This window comes from Strigops habroptila, chromosome 1, assembly GCF_004027225.2.
Source record: "Strigops habroptila isolate Jane chromosome 1, bStrHab1.2.pri, whole genome shotgun sequence".
Lineage (NCBI taxonomy): Eukaryota > Metazoa > Chordata > Aves > Psittaciformes > Psittacidae > Strigops > Strigops habroptila.
Window position 1 is genome coordinate 65,938,720 of NC_044277.2, and position 17,668 is coordinate 65,956,387.

General features: G+C 41.1%; 1 protein-coding gene across 9 annotated transcripts in view; it reads right to left on the reverse strand.

Annotated features, from left to right (window-relative positions):
* The window catches only part of LOC115606092 (poly(rC)-binding protein 3-like), a 488,875-nt gene that overhangs the window by 117,388 nt on the left and 353,819 nt on the right, over positions 1–17,668 (reverse strand). The window contains exon 1 of one of the 9 annotated variants that reach the window (XM_030481498.1): positions 16,654–16,908. The exons of 6 other annotated variants lie outside the window; for them this stretch is intronic. The gene's annotated coding sequence lies outside the window, so the exon portion shown is untranslated. Of the gene's footprint in view, positions 1–16,333; positions 16,446–16,653; positions 16,909–17,668 lie in introns of those variants that run through there. 2 more of the 9 variants (XM_030481446.1, XM_030481455.1) reach the window with 2 other exon arrangements.

The window sequence follows — 17,668 nt, forward strand, 5'->3', positions numbered from 1 at the left end:
ATTGGACCTTATATTCTGTCCAAGCGCTCCCAATGTTACCAACTAATATACTCACCATTGGTCTTAAAATGTGATTGTTTAACAGCACTTTGCAACTTCGTTCTCCTGAGTTGATCTCCAAACATGGGTTCATGTCAAGAGTGCACAAAGTGATTGCTACTCCGATTTGTGTGCTGCATTTTCTATGGCAGATAAGGAAAAAAGGAAGAAAAAAAAAGGTAGGGTGGGAAGAAGAAGGGATAGAGTGTGGAAGGGATAGCAGAACAGTTCCTGCCTCTCTAAGTGTCCCGTGTCATTCCAATTTAAAAACAGTCCTTAAGACAAGCACTGTGGTGGTGACTGATTGCAAGCCAGACAACAAAACAATCAAGGTGCAAGGACTACCAAGGCAAAAGGCAGTTTGGAGACAGGATCTGTTAAATCCATAGTGTTGTTGGACAACTTCTGATGTCCAAACTTTCCACAAGATCATCCTTTCAAGTCTGACTCTCTGTCAGGATGGATTAACACATTGCTGGGGGCCCGGCTGCCTGACTCCCAGCCCAGAGCAAGCAATGTTTGGTGACTTTGTTTGCCAAAAGCAGCTGGGTCCCAGCTCGCCCCGAGATGCATGCCACAGCCTGCAAATGCCAGGGGCATGGCCTTACATGAGGGATCGGGAAGGGGAGCATTTCATGCCGTGGTCATTCATGTCTTATGACCACCTTATCTCTTGCTCTTCTAATGACTATAGACTTTTTAGTCCCCACCCCGAGACACCAGGAAACTGTGTGAATAGGAATAATTCATATTTAACCTTGCAAGGGTAGTTCATTACAATGCAAGCGGACTTAGTATTAAGTTACTGCTCAGGCCTTGATCATCTGGTTTATTCGCAATGAGATTCTTCCCCCTCCCCAAATTCCCTCCCCCTCCAAATACAGACACATGACTGCTGGCTCAGGAGTAGCTGAGTTGCATTTCCAGTGTCTGCAAGATGAAGGTGTTTAACAGCCATTTCTGCTCACACCAGAAGATACACAGACACTCGGACAGCAGCTAATCCATGCAGGCCAGCTGTCTACTGACAAACTAATTGACCTGGGTGGCTTAGATTAATAAAAACCAACCACATAACAGGAAAAAAAAAACAAAAACCAAAAAAACCCCCAAAACTGCACAAAACTGCCAAGGGGAAAAAAAAAAAAAAAAAAATCAAAATACAAAAATAAAGCCAACCAACCAGCCAATCCACCCACAAAAACCCCCAAACACGCATCTATTCTGTCTTGCCAACAACGGTCCCTGCCTCTGCCTTGCCCATCAACAGCGCTGTAAGAGCCTATAAATACCACAGGGATGCACACTTGTGGCGTGGAGCCCACTCACGCTGCCTTTCCATTCTCTGGCCTAATTGCCAGATGCCAGACAGATCTGCAGGGCTGCAAGGGCACTCCTGGGCTTTTGTAGCCGACCAGAGTAACATGGCAGCATCATTTGTTTCGGAAACAAAACAATACATAAAGCTTCAGCTGTATAAGTAGGAACCAAATGGTTTGTTTTAATCTCAAGAACCTGTTATCTATACATATCTGTCTCCCACCGCACATTTTTCTTTCGCTATTTATGCACTACAACAGAAACTCCTTGAACAGGCTACTAACCTTAAATAATGACAAGTTAAATAAAGAACACAAGCCCTCCAATATCCTAAAGTCATGCATTCATGGAACATCCCCCCCCCTCAACTGCCCCTCACCGCCCTTCAGTTAACAGTAATGTCAAGGGCATTCAAGAGCCTGTCCTGATGAAGATGGGGGAAGCAAACCAGGAATAACCATCCCCAACTCCTCTGCTCCCAGCACAGTATGGCAAGATGAACTCCACATCTAATAGCCCGAGACAGACATTAGGAAGTAACTAGTCATTTACACAGGAGATAGTAATCAAAGCCACATCTCTGCAGATTCAGCGGCAATGAGGTATGAGACAAGATTCCAGCTCCGGGGCTAGAAAGATACCTTCAAATAGCTTATATTTTCTTCCTAAATCCCGTTATTTTCCAATTCCAGTTCAATTTTTGCAGCAAGTCCCCTTTCCCTAGGCTTCCCTTGGGATAGCAGGGTTGCCTTTCAACTTTTCAGAACACTGCTCTCCCAGATCTCAGTGACTGCTAACTTCAAAAGGCAACACACCTGGTTCATTAGACTACTTAATGACATTCATTTTGGCACTAATCTTAAAGCACTTCATGCATTTAGAACTTTTTTTTAAATAACCGCTATAACCTAGCAGTCAGAAGGGATTTGCCAAGAACCTCCATCACAAGAGGAAGCTGGCACATTTTAAAGACAGCTTGCCTTATTCAGCTTTAAACATGAGGCATGATAAAGCACCATCCAGAACCCTGCATCAAAATATTTTGTGCAATATTACAGCTACACCTACTTTTTTCCAACTGAAGATAAATTAATCGCTGGCATAGACTAGTATGGAAGCAAATAAGAAATGTGGCCACTTATGCCAAGGATAAGTCTAGATGGGAAGGATAAGAAACCACCAGTGGTGATAAAATCATCATAAATTCCTTAAGTGTTTACATCTGGATGAGCAGAAGAATCTGATAATCAAGGAACAAATTGTTTTCTTACTAATTCTCATATTCTAGCATTCACTCAGGCAACAACAATACAAGATGCCAGTAGTGTGAGCTATTTCACACAGATAAGCAACTCTGGAATGAAGCAAAAGGTGCTAAATGTTACTCAAGGGAGGAGAAACGGCAGTAGAGAAAGCATTAGACACATAGGATAAATTTAGCAGAAAAAGACTACTGACTTGGAAAATGCACGTTAGAATACTGCAGAAAGTTAAAATTAAGATTTTTTTTAATTATAAAAGGTACTGGAGGTGTCATTAATAAACTGTCATGTTTCTATATAATTTGATTTATAAATGCTATTCATTATTGGATCACACAAACTAAAACCATCTTGAATTCAAGATGGATACATCAGACACAGTTCAGAGGTTTGATGCACTGTGGGGGTGCAATGGAGAACAAAACCAACCAAGCCTGTAAAAATTTAGAGGCCTCCTAAACACAGAAACAGAAGTTGGTTTTGTGAGACTTATGGTATGCCCAGCAGCTGGTCTCACGTGCAGTTGGTTACTCTTTATTTTGGCACTATCACTTTGTTGCTCTCTTGAAATCAGAAATGACAAATACACATGAAAATTAATCAAAACCCAAATATATATTAAGTAAAGATGAATGATTTGAGGTTTGGGGTTTTGGGGTTTTTTTGTGGGTTTTTTTTTTGGTTTTTTTTTTTTTTTTTTTTTTTTTTTTTTTGGTGGGGGTTTTTTTTTGGTTTTTTTTTTGTTTGGTTTTTTTTTTTTTTTTTTTTTTTACTTTTTTCGTTGGTTTGTTTGGTTTTTTTTCCCCAAGTCCATAAGCACTAAGTGGAGGAAGTATTTTGCATCTTCCCATTTCATTTGTCTTTGTCTGCAAAACCAAAAAGGATAGTAATCCACAAACATTTGACATGTGCTAACGCAGAAAACAAGGCAATATTTATTCATAATAAAGCTATTTTTGCTTTAGGTTGGAATATAAGCAGCACTGACAAAAACCTATAGTTGTCTAGTAATGCTATCTGAAAGCAGGGTCAATATTTGATTGGAGATCAAAGATTATTTTTGCAAGTTTGATCTGTCTGCAGGAGAAGCAACTGCTGGTCTTCAATGTGTATGTATCTCCTATAAATAAGGAGATAAAAAAGGAGGCAATAATTCCACGGTACAAAGCCATGACGTGACCACAAATGGAATACCACATGCAACTCTTATCCCAAAGGATTGCAAAAAAAAAAGGGGGGGGGGGGGGAGATAGAAAAAACTAGGCATATACAAGGAAGGCTAACTTAAACGATATAGGAATTGGAGGATAAGATACTGAATATGAAGACAGACTAAGGATGCTGAAGTTATATAATCCAGAAAAGAGGATTGAGCAGAATATTATCATAGTCTATAAATAACTTACAGGTAACAATATAGATGAAAGAAGAGAATTTATTTAGAGTCCTGGTAGAGGATGAGAAGCAGTTTCCTTTAGCTAAAGAAGAAAAAACTGAACAGAAGAATGTAGGCCATGCAAAACCTAACCCCCCAACAGCAGTATGTATGGGACTGCATTTTAATCAAGGTGGAGCCATTTCACACATGTGGCAGTTCCAACTTGAAGAGGCAAGTCTCATGCCTAGCAGGACACAGCCCAACCCTTCGGTCACCTGACAACAGAACAGTATGGGGTTTGCTTTGCTGCCTGGGTACCCAGTAGCAGAGATTAATTCAAAGAGATATCAAAATAGAGTATAGCTTAAGAGCTAGAAGACAGGCTGTCGAAAAAGAAGCATTTTTATTTTCCTCTGCAACTTATGGGAGACAAGTTGTTAATACTAATCACAGACAGGAAAAATGGCATTAACATGGCAAATAACCCATCATAACAGTTAAAGACGGACACACAGAGAGTGCCCAAGATGAGTCTCAAACAGCAAGAGAAGACTTGCACTCAATTAACCCAACTTGCAAATTTTCCAATAATGTCAATATAAGCAATACCAGCTCACATAGCAAATAAATTGGAATGAGTAAGTAGAGATTTACCTCAAAGATTGAAAAGTTTGACACTGCACATACATTCAACAGAGCATTAGGAGTCTACAGAAGATGACAAGAAACTGGCCTTAAGATTAATAGGAGATACAGAAATCTACTGTTGTACTGCTCAAGCTGCTGTACAGCAGTGTGGACTGAGCTAACTCAAGAGTAATTATTTCCTTAGGCACCGTGCGGGCAGCGTAGCCATAACCACACAGACGTAAGCACAACCTGCAAAACCACATTTGGATGCCAATAAAAGCTCAGCTGCTCCCCTGTTTTTGTGCTGCTGTGGCTACATTGCCGTCATTAAAGTAGCCCTCTTAGCGGTAGTTGTAAAAGAGGCCTGTGGTCATGATGCACTAGCCTGCATTGCAGGCAGCCAAATCCTTACGTATCCAACTGGATTTACATTTGGGGGTAACTTCAGCCTAGCAAGGCTTTCCAATAGTCAGGGGAGAATGACTGGCTTCCAAGATGGGCAATTCAGAGCTGCTCTACTTGGAGGTGCTTGTCTCTCCACCAACTACAGACTGAGCCAAGGGTGGGGGAAGGCTTTGGGGAATACTCCCCCCTCACACCAGATACAACTCTGCCCACTAAATTTTTGAAACAGAAGAATTTTACCTTGAATCACACACTTGTATTATTGCTAAGTGTGTGTCTGATAATACAACTGATTTACAACAGCTTTAGGAAGAGGCAAGCAAGAATTTTTTATACTTGATAGTGTTGCTGCACCTATCTTGCCAAGATTTTGTTACTTGATTGTCAATTATCATGAAGGCTCACATGAGCAGTGGAACAAGAATACCTCATAAATATGGTTGAGACATTTTTTTTTCTCTACTATGGAAACATCACAGGTTCAAGAAAGGTAATTAACTGCAGTCCATTTGCTGACAAACATTTATAGAATGGTATTTTTCTACAAACATGCCCAAGATGCATGATCACAATCAGCTCAAGAAACACTGCAGTACTTAAAGTGTTACTGAAGCTACAAACTGCCCCACACTGCAACAGAGCTTTTTTGTTTGGTTTGGATGTTTTTATTATTTGTTACCTCATGCACTTGTGTCTATAGCACTATTACAGTACACTAGATAATACACCAGTGTTTACTACAGAGCCTCGGTCAACCACCAACCAAAGCCTTCTTGTGCCATCCCATTAAGAGCCCCTTGGTAACGCAGACATGCCGACATGCACAACTTCATACAGAGGTTTCAGATGCGCTGGATGCCATCCAAGACTGACTGCTCACATGCCACTGCAGCATTTTCTTGTGGCATTCCCATCTTAGCTGGCATCAGAAGTGCTGCGGCTGAGACAGTTTTAAATGGGCAAAAAAAAACCAAACCCAACCAAACCTGCCCAGAACATGATCTTTTAGGTATTTCACCACCGAATGTTCCAAGTGATTGAAATGAAAATGCGCAAGTGCTGGAAAGTCTGTATTCATACTGAAGTGAAACAGTGGTGGACACAATGCAATAAGCGTTACGGTGCAGTGTATCTGGATTAACCACTAGGCATTCCCCATTTCATTAAAAATAATATCTCCTCTCAGGGACATGAAAAGAAAAAAAAGAAACCAACACATAGCAAGGTAAGCATTTTCTACCCAAACAGATTGCAAAGACTTTCACTATCCCTTTCTAATCTCATGGACATACCACTCTCACTCTCCCTTTCCACGGGCCCCATGACTGAGACAAGGTATCTTTGCAAATCCATTTCTTTCCTTTTTCACCCCAGCAGAAAGTGCCATCCAGGCTTACAACTCATAAGACCTTCTAAAGAGAGAAGGGAAAGCTAGGAGAAACGGATAGGGGAAGAAGACAGAGCCTGTGAAAACATAGTTTCCGTGCATCTTAGAATCATAGAATCATTGAGGTTAGAAAAGACCCATAAAATCATCAAGTCCAACTGTTAGCCTAACACTACCAAGTCCACCACTAAACTGTGCCCCTAAATGCCACATCTACATGTCTTTTACTCCCAGTGATGGTGACTCAACCACTTCCCTAGGCAGCCTGTTCCCTCAGTGCTTGATAACTCTTTTGGTGAAGAAATGTCTCCTAATATTCAATCTAAACCTCCCCTGAAACAACCTGAAACCATTTCCTCTCATCCTATCACTTGTAACTTGGGGAAAAAAGCTTGTATCTTATTCAGATCTGAGCTGGAGCAGTATTACACATCACTTTCACAATGAGATGCCATCTTGCAGTCCAAGTCAACAGAAGTGGCTGGTAACATGTTTGTGTTGTCATAAAGATGGATATTCCTGGGATGTAGAAGCACAGAGGATCCCAGGAGCCCTTGAGTATTAGACAGAAACCTATTCTCATCCTACCGCTCCAACAGAAGTATCAAGAAGAAATTTTGTCAGGGGGTCCATGGACATCTCCTCCCCAGTGCCTTCCCTAGATGTTACAACAGGACAGGGCTACCTCCAGCTCAACCTTTTATCACATTTGGTCTTCTGCACACATGTTAAAATTAGGACAACCTTCACAGTCAGTCCTAAAGAATTAAAGCAGAAAATGAGTGGAATACATAGAAAACTGTTTCAATTTGCAAAAACTAACCAGGCAAACTGTCTTAAAATATTGCCTCAGTCACAAACCATCATTGGCTAAGAATGCAGATCAATGGCACTTCAGATAGTCAAAAAAAAAAACAAACAAAAAAACCAAAAAAAACCTCCAGAAGATATTTGTGGCTTAGAATCCTATTTAACACCATTTTTGTCACAAAGTCTCTATGTGTATACACAAGCTACAGATGGGTACATAAATTAAGTGCCCAGTGCTTACATAAAACTACTGACTTCGACTAAATATTAATTGAACAACATTATTAGGTTAAAACTAATATAGATGAACTCCATACCTTGTTGATTACACATAAATTAAAAAGATTTATTTGAACAAATACAGTTCAATAAGTCTTTTTCAGGAATGGTACGCATGAAGGCAAGAGAGACTGTTACAAGCAGCAGTTATTCAAAGCTGCAGACACGAAAGCCAGTCTTACCATATAAACTATAAACCCATTTTGTTTATTACTGTAGCCTAGCCATTTGACATCTACCCTAATAAATGGTTCTCAATGAAAAGCATGCAAGTACACACCATTTTCTCTGGCTCTCTTCAGAGTACTGAGGATCATTAGACAAATCATCGGCTTTCTGCAGATGTCTGCAGAGTTTTCAAATTTTGATTAATCTCTTGAAATAAGGTTTGCAATAGAAGACATGCTGAGCCAAAGTCATCATTAGCCTATGACGATGTGATTTTTGAAGATGACTTTACCCTCAGCTTTAGACATATTTGCAAATCCAAAGTGGTTTTATATTGTGGATATCCCTGCTCCAAAAAAAAAAAAAAAGAAAAGACAATTACTATCAAGAAAATAAAAGTAACAATCCAGAACTACTTCAACTGAGATGTTTATGTGACTATTCCCAGCAACAGACTTGTTTCTCAGAATTCTCTCAGAAAGCAGAGATAATAGTGCAAATTTATTTCCTTTTAAACTTGGGCAAATATGTGTACAAATTTTACTTGATTTGCCCATATTTTGTAAACAAAAGTATGCAAGAAATTGAATGTAGTATAAACGTCATAGTCTTTTTAGAAGGCTGCCAGTCATGGCTTAAAGTTGTAGTTAAGTTCCTATTTCAAGTGAGGAAGAATTAGTACCTTTGAAATCAACACAGCCAAAAAAGGATTTTGTAAAATCTACCAAGCTCCACATAAGATAATCCCCCAACATAAAAATGTACGTATCTGAAAAATCTGAATTACGTTAGCAGAATAGGAACTAGAAATGAAATACATTTTAGGTGCATCTGCAATCTTTTATGCTTGTCCAGTATATTTTAATGGTATTATTTAGAAATAAATTTCTATATTTGTCAACTCAGCAATATTCTCATTGAGAGCATCACATTTTGTTGTATTTTTAAGTATGATCTGAGAGGCATACAGAGCTAAAATGAAGGTGACATTTTATTAGTAGCTGTAGGCAACCTTAGATCTGGCTACTTTTGTTATTATTTATCTCCCAATATATATTTGATCTGCTGCTTTTAACTTTATTGACTAATAATAATATTCACTGGAGACTTGGTCTTTCCAGTCTAGTGATGGGAAAGCAAAAAGATCACAAGGTAAAAAAAGTCCATTTTCTTAGGCACTTTAATGTATTGCTCCTAAGAGAATTCAAGTTGCTTTAGAACAGCTTAGATATATATTGGTGGGCCCTTTACTCCTGAGCCAACTAAAAGCCCATCCATCTGGGCACAATCCAATGTAATAAAAGCACAGTAAAAAGGATAGTTTCTGTACACTTTTTTTGTAAAGCCTCACTTGCATTTTATTGCCAACTCCACAGTAACTCTACACACACACTCTCAAAGTAAGATCAGGGTTGTTTCTTTACAGGAGGTACAACAGACAAGAAAAGGTCACAGCGCTGTGAGATTTCCTTTCAGACAATGAACAGGATTAGAAGTGAATAGGGCCCAGTGAACAGATTACCCTAAAATGAAACCCAGGGATACCAAGGCAAAGCTCAGGGTCTGAGTTCTATGTCAGCAATCTCCCTGCAGAAAGTCTGGGATCAAGAAGAGGCTACTGTCAAAATTGGCATATATATAGATACACATATACATATAATTCACCACAAATGACCTTGATACATTTGCCCAGCTGAACAACAATGTAAACAAACAAAACCATCTAAAAGTTTAGCAAATCCAGCAGTTAAGGTACCTCTGTCAGTAGAAAACTCGGAGCAGGAAATATGGAAACATCAAGATCGGTTGCCTAAACAGCCATAACTCTGCCTTTTATCTTTTCATTGAAACTAAAAACCAAGAAAGCAGGAAGGATGTTTCCAATAAATCAAAAAGCGTCATCCAACCACATCAAAGTATGTTCGCACAACTGCAAGGAGACTATCACCCACTCATCACTCATCAGTGGACGCTCAAGTAACTGGTCATGGATGTGATCCTATGTGCGGGCAACACAAAACAGGTGAGCTACCATTACATTCAGTCATGACAGTCTTAATAGCTGCAGAAGGAAACAATTTGCATTTCTAACATTTAAGCTAATGTATTATGCTCCACAGCCAGCAGCAGAAACAGGTATCCCTGAAGTTACTATGCCACAGCAGAAGATCAGTGCCTTCTTAAAGCATGCTTTTCAAGACGTGGATGAAATCAATTAGCAACCTATGAGATGTCACACATGATGTTAAGATAGAATATGCTGACTACTATGATGTTACATATTAAGTTAAAATAGGATATGCTGACAGATTAATTGGTACTGAAGCTCCCAGAGATACATAGGCAATTATTGTTCCTATACGCAAATGGAAGGCCAACAGCAGCACTGGCTCTAGTCAGTCATGGGAAAGTACAGCTTCAGAAGGCTCCAACACCATGGCTTAAGCTTTTGTCAGAGATGTATCATTCCTGCCAACAATGTGAATCTCCAAAATTTTAGCAGTATTTTAATAAACCTCCAAAATTTCAGCAGTACTTTAAAACACAGGGTCAGATTCAGAGTATCTTACTTATCTGACACTACAAACACAGAAAGGACATTAGACCTTGTTACAAACAAGGTTTAAGAGTTCTGATAATTTCTATTCAGCCTCATCTACCCCACCACAGTCCACACTAAGCATCATGCGATGCTCACAGTACTTAATTAACAATGACAGTCTTTCCGTTACCTGCCACGCATCCGTATTTGTATATTGCAAATGCTGATGAGGGAAGGAGGGAGGAGGAAACAAAGCACATCTCTCTCTCTTGGTGTGTCCAGAGCCCTTGCTCTTCCCAGAGAAATCTAACAGTGTAGCTTCTGATGTTCCCTACTACAAGATCAAAATCCAGTGATTTAAACACCTTTGAACTGAAGGAGTTGAGACTCCAAACCTGATTCTCATCCCTGCGGATGAAAACTCTGAATTCGGAACAATGGTAGATTTCTCATATTTTCCTATCTGCAGAAGCAAAACATTTTAATTTACTCTCATAGGTATAATATACATTAATAAAAAAGGCAAACAGTCTTTTTAATCACTTAGATTATAGGCAAGCAAATCTCTACCAGATCCAGGCAGCTCAGGGACTTTCAGTATTTAATTCAGTACTATATAATAATTATTGAGGGGATTTAGAGCATTTACAAAGGTTGCGTCTGCCCCCAATGTTTTTACAGCCTTTTCATTTAAGATCTCTGCTGTTGTTCTATAGCATGTTTCATGTTACAAAACAGTGGGCAAAATTTCCATTAGCTCTTCTGCCTAGATGCTGGCACACAGCCACAATCATGCTAATGAGATGCTCAAAGTTTTGTTAATTGAATGAAATAATAGAAAAGTCATTTTCTGGTCTTCAAAGCTCAGATTCTATCTTTCTATTCATTTAAATCAGGCTAAAATGCTGAATAAGCGCTTTACTGCCCACTGATGAGAAAATACAAGCCCACGGGGGTAAAGGTAATAGACAATCATAAATATAAGAGTACATGGTGTAGACACTGCACCAAGCAACTTGTTGCCACGTAGCTACATCCGAAGAATTCTTTTTTGGAGGGAGAGACATATCCCTCTTTGCTTTTCTGTAGCGCTCTGCAAATGGGATGGTTTCTGATTCCCTTGCCATCGAGACAACCAGACTGTTCAGATTTCATTTCATTAAATCCTCAGATTAGCACTAATATCTTATCCATATTTGCTGACTAACAAACACATCCCTACTTGTATACAAAAGATGGCGGGAGTCTTCTTCCAGAGCTCCATTTGCTCTGTGTGCCCTGACTCTTGCTGCATGCCTGAGACTGCAGTTCTGACACAACCACCTCCATTTTCTAAAATTTGGCTGAACATTCATAAAATCCTGCTTTAAGCACCCCAGTTAAGTGCTTTTAGTTTGGTTTTGTTGGGGTTTTTTTTAGTTAGTGAAATTATTCATTGTTTCTGATTACAGACTAGTTTAGGGACAAGTCTGTAAGTGTAGCCAAAAATTCTTCAGTAAAAGATACTGTGAATCTAACAGAAATTAGGCAGACAAAACCAGTGTTTTTCTAAATATTTTCATATTTTTAATTATTTGAAAATATTTGCCTTAAACCGTTGTGAGGTCAAAAAGAAAAAACATACAAAAAAAATCTACACATTCAAGTTCTTCTCTGAACCATTCTGCATAAGTTTTCAGGTGTCACTGCAATAAATCCTAGCAAAAAATGCTGCAGTGTCCTCCTCACACACTTGTACCACACCATAGGCAGGTATTTATTCCATATATTTATTCCTGCTTATTTATTCCATGCTGTTACAGTCAAATCCTGCCTCCACTGCCCATGTCCTTCTCAGTCTGTTGAGGTCACTGGGCTGAGTCTGGACAGTCTTAATCGCTGCCCGATGACTCCCAGCAGCGTCTAGCTACGACATCAAGCACAGACCTCTAAGGCGGTGGGTTGAGTAAGAAAGTTCATCAGACTCTTAAACGACCATTACAGCTTTGGGAAAAAACACAGTCTGATCCAAGTGGGAGCCTGGTCTGTAGAGGAACAGAATTTTTAGAAAATAAATAAAAAACTAGCATAAAATAGCCCTCTTGGACAAAAGATCCATTCATGTTGGTTTGCCTTTTTTTTTTTTTTTTTGGAAGTATAGATAATAACCCTTTATATTTTAAATAACAATGACTTTCTATACTAATTGTTTTTTGTGTCTCTGTGCTGAAGGCTTTCAGGGCTTGGAAAGCAAGTCAAGACGCTGAACAGCATGTGTGTACACAAGATGACAGCCTTTGGCAGGGGACACCAAAGGCTTCAGAATACGGGTGAGCGCAGCAAAGGGCCACCCATGTGCATCAGGGATGATGGGGCTGTCTGCTAGAAATCTGGCATACTCAAACAGGAGTTTGTTAACCTTAACTTGATTTCTGTGCCTGATTGGTGAATGTTAACATATAAAGCCATGAAAATATTCAGCAAGTGCAATTGTAACCACTTTACAGGTGCTTGGGCCTATTATCATCCCCCTCTTTCCTCCCCTTAGCCAATGGACACTCCTTAAAAACATACACCCTTAAGAAGTGGGTGTCTGTTACAAAGATTTTCTGCTTGATTTTAATCCAAAAGAGCTGGCACTGAGCTGGTATTTTTTAATTAAAACCTCCTTCGCTCAAGTTCTTTTTTGTCTTGTGGAGCATCTATCAATCAGGAGGAGCCACTGCAGGATGCATTGGGTGGCAGGAGGCTATTTCATCCCCTCCCCCAACCCCAGACACTGACTCTTCTTTCCCTTCCTCCCTCCCCCCCACTTCATTAACTAAATGCACTGAATAAACCTTAACATCCCAGTTAAATCCTATTGGCCCTGGATTTGCTGCTTAATGCTAAAACCCAAGCGACCCATTTTTCTCCTGTTGATACTTCCACTGCTGATAGCAGCCAGCAGAGAAAAATATCCAACCTTAAAATATTTTAATGTAAGGAACAAAACCCAGAGAATTCATCACTCTCTGCTGCTGCTCACGAACTTTACGTAAGCTCTGCTTCATGTGTCAAAGCCTCCCTTGCTTTTGTGCTTCACAGGCAACACAGCGAGTCTGTTGCTTAGCAAACGAATGCAACAAAGTGCATCTGTTCTTAAAAGTGAGACAAGTCCTCTTTTAAAGAAAAATGATCTTGCAAAGTCTATGAAAATAAATTTCTGTGCACACTACAATGTCCAGTCATGATGCTGTTATGAACGTCAGAAGATGGAGACCCCACTAATCGAAAATCTTTGGGAAAGACTAACGAGAGTAAACAGTTTCACTGCTCAGATTCAAGTTCCGACCCTTACGTTTTGCTTTAAACTATTACAGTTTGTCTTCCAAATTTCATGTATACAACAGCAAAGGCTGAAGATTATTCAACCATCCCCCTGTCTCCCGGCACCCAGCCCTCCCGCTGTACCCCAGCTACAATCACTGTACCTAATCTCACCTCAGCTCAGCTGTCCAATGCTTCTTCCTTGGTCCATGATGACAAGTGGGAATTCCAGTGGTCACTTCCTACCTCTTGACTCTTTATTCCCAAAGCACCCAAACAAGGCTATCCATCCAGCTGTAAAGTCTCCTTATGACAGCATTAAGAGCTTTGGCTCCTGACTGATCCTGGGGCCACCAGCCTTCCTTTACTTCTTGCTCCACCAGACCTCTGACCCCGCTGCCTGCCTCAAAACATCACCGCCATGTCCACCACGTGTTTTGCCACAGCATCTGCCATTCCAAACCCCTTGCCTCCTGCAAATACCTCTTTCACACTTATGCCACACACACCTGTGGCTGCAGCCACGTCCCACGTTAGCTTTGCGAGCTTCTCCACAACTTTGTGCCGCAGTGATACACCCCTGCCCTACTGTAGAGTCCCTCTGCAGTAGTCCCTGCTCAGGACGCTCAGCCCCAGCCCCCCAGTGAAGGAGGGCCAGCTCACCCACTGCTCCCCCATGTCCTGTCCTGCTAACCCATCACAGAGCACCTCAAGGGGTGCAAACCACTGTGCTTTGGCTAGGACAGCCTCTTACCCAGCAACTGGCTCCGCGGCAAGCAGCTTCATACACAGAAAAATGAGCACTTCCATCACGGCTTGAGAAAGTTGCTCACTGCATTTTCAGTAATCTATTGGAGAAGGCTATTCCAGATTGCTATTGGGTATCCAACCAATGCAACAGTCTTCGGATTTGACTTATATTTTTAATACCACATTTGAAATTAATATCAGACCTCAACGCCCTACAATACCGAGGCCAGATTCTGAGAAGGACTGCATCCTGAAACACCTACTCGATGCATACCCAGCCCTTTGCCCGGAAAATTCCAGTGGCATTCAGAGGCAGCAAAGGCTCAAAAGAAACAAGGAGCCTGGCCATCTGGTAGAAATTCAGTTATCCTGAATAAAAAATTGTATTTACAAAGAACCTAAAAGCAAATCTAATCTAACGCCGAAGATCTGCAGTACAAGTTACACATTAAGATTATTAGTACAATGTCTATTATGACAAGGCTTTCAAATAAAACCACTCTCTCACTGACTGTGCACTTGAGTTAATGTATTTCTTACCAATACCACTAATGGAACATTCATCATGTTTCTAGCATCTCTAAAGTAGCAAGAAAAAAATATATTGAGCCATGTAAGAATAAAATGCACATATCCACGTCGCTATACGTTATCATATTGCACATACTCTAAATTTAAATATGGTCCTTGAAGGAAGTAATTGCAACTTACTCCAATATTACAGAAATATTCGAACCTGCATAAACTGGAGACCACGAGTGATAAGGACAGGCACCAGCAAAACAAACAGTTGTATTCTTGAAGACTTATTTTTGCAGCATGGACATAGATGAGAGAAAGAAAGGGGGCAAAGTCTTTTGTGAGAAAGCAGCGATTTCAGATGGTAAAGAAAGTAAAAATACCTTTGTTCACCCGATAACAGATTGAGAAGGTATGGAGTAATAACCACATGATCAAGTTTTTCCTTTTCTTGAATACAAGGAATAGAATACTAGATAGATGACGTACTTATTCATAGGTTTATAAGTAGGCATGCCTCAGCTTTTCAGTTTATTTTATTTTTTAATAAACTCTTGCCTGATTTTAGTATGGCCAATTCCTGGATTCTATTTTGAACCATCCTCGGAGACAGCTCACGAACTTTGCACCAGGAATCTTTGTAGGGATAAGCGGTGGACAAATGGATTATCAGCAGCTCAACTCCATCTTTTACTATTGTGCTACTTCTAAAACTGTAGATGAAAGAAACAACCAAGACCATCCAGTCTAGCTGTAGGTATGCACACTTCTAACAGCAGTTGTTTTGGGTTTAACATTTGAAGATAGATGCACAGCAATTTCCAGCTACGACTGCATTTGATGTCTATAAGCTACACAAGAGCTTCTAAAATACGATTAACAGAGTGTTTATTTTTCCAGCAGTACCGGTAGGATTATCAGAAACCCAAACAGAAGTTGTGCCTAAACATACCCATATCCAGTGCAATAGGACATTCTAGCTGCTGTTTCAAAGAGATTAAAGCATGGGTTTTGGGGAATAGTAACAAACATCTTGCATCTTTAAAAAAAAAAAAATAGTTGATATCATTAATGATAACAAAAAAAGAGGCATGAAGTCCAGAGTCCTCTCTTTTTACTGTTATCATGAAGCTACCATATATTTCCTAACTTTTCTTCAGGCAACACACTTTGAAGTTCACTTTTCCCCCCACTGCACACCACACAGGATGATGATCAGACTTTTTGCTTAGGCTGCTTATACTAGCGACTTAAAAGTAAACAAAAAAGCCTCTAAAAACATCAACAGCCGAATGAAAGGAGGTAATTTCCAATGGTAATACTCCCAGACATGGAATAATATTCCAGCCTGGCTGCTTTTGACAGCAATGCTGGTTTACAGGATGTCACAAACTTCTTTGCCCCTTCCGCAGCCCCTGTTGTTTTCCCCGGCGTCTTCCCATTTCACGTTAAACTTGCAGGAAACCATCAACCGGGGACACACTCACACCCGCAGCCTCCAGAAGATACTACCGCGTGTAAGCCCCGGAGCTGCCGGCTCAGGCGGGGTTACTCACCCAAGGAAAGCTCACACTTTCCCACTGGCAGTCTCCGATGCGTAACTTAGCGCAGCTCACTCGCGCGGCTGACAAACCAGCCCCATCTCCACACAAATCACCTCCCCAGCAACTTGTTGTGTTCAGTCTTCTAAGGACTTTGCCCATCGCTATCCCGGGGCGGACAGACGAGCGAAACTCGGCCCCTCAATCACCCGCAGCAGCAGCGGCGTGCTCCGTTCCGGCAAGCTCAAAACAAAGCACCCCCAAACCCACCCACCCCCCGCAGGCAGCAGGAAAGGGTTTCTCCTCGCTGCTCCCCGTCCCGTCCCGGTACCCACCTGCCGAGGGCCCCGCGCCCGGCCGCAACCCCGCGCCGCCGCCTTCCTCCTCCTCTTCCTCCTGCCGCTGCTCCCGCGGGTCCGCGCTGCAGCCGGGTCCCGCCGCGCCGCCCGAGCGCAGCCAGATGGCCTGGAGCTCCGAGCGCTGCCACAGCGGAACCAAGCTGGGCTGGCCTGGTACGGTGGGTTTCCTGTCCCTTTTCCTGTTCCCCTCCTTCTTTTCCCCTTTCCTCCCTTCTCCCCGTTTTTCCTCCCTTCTCCCCTGGCTTAGCCCCTGGCAGATAAGCCCGAGTCAGCCGGAGTGCGCTCACAACACCCCCTCCACCAATCATTTCAATTAGTGCCACATGAGAGGAGCTTCTGCCCAAAATCTGCTTAAGAAAAGGGCCAGAGGGCAGGGCAATCTCCTTTGCTCAACAATGACCAGAAGCTGCTATAAATATCCAAACAAAAGCACTGTTAAGGCCAGGAATGTCACATCGTAATGTGATAAAAATTGTAAAGATGCGATGTATACCAGAAGTACAAAGGAAGAAATAAAGGAGGAAAAAAAAAAAAGAGACAAAGATTAAAAGCAGTCACCACTTTCCTACCTTCTCCTCCAACATGTAACCGTGTAATATGTTATCAAAGTTGTATATTTCTGGGTGCCAAGCTGTTACGTTCTTGAGGTTCCGAGCAGCTACCCCACAATCCCTTTGTGACAGCTGCACCTAGTATTTATAGGTACCCAAGTCTATGCACTTCATATAAGCAAGAATGGTGACCAGGGCTGGTCAGAGGTAACCCCACAGGTACACAACATCACACCAATAGTATAAGCAATAACTTCTCTAAATTAAAACAGCAACAAGAAGTTCCCAATATACCAATAAGTAAACCAGTACATTAAAAACGGACAACTCGGGGTGCATTTGTTTCAAAACTGGGGGACTTAATCTAATTTGATTTAGACACATTTTACACCAGTATATTCCAGCACTGTGAAGAGAAACTCCAGCCTAAGGTTTCCAAC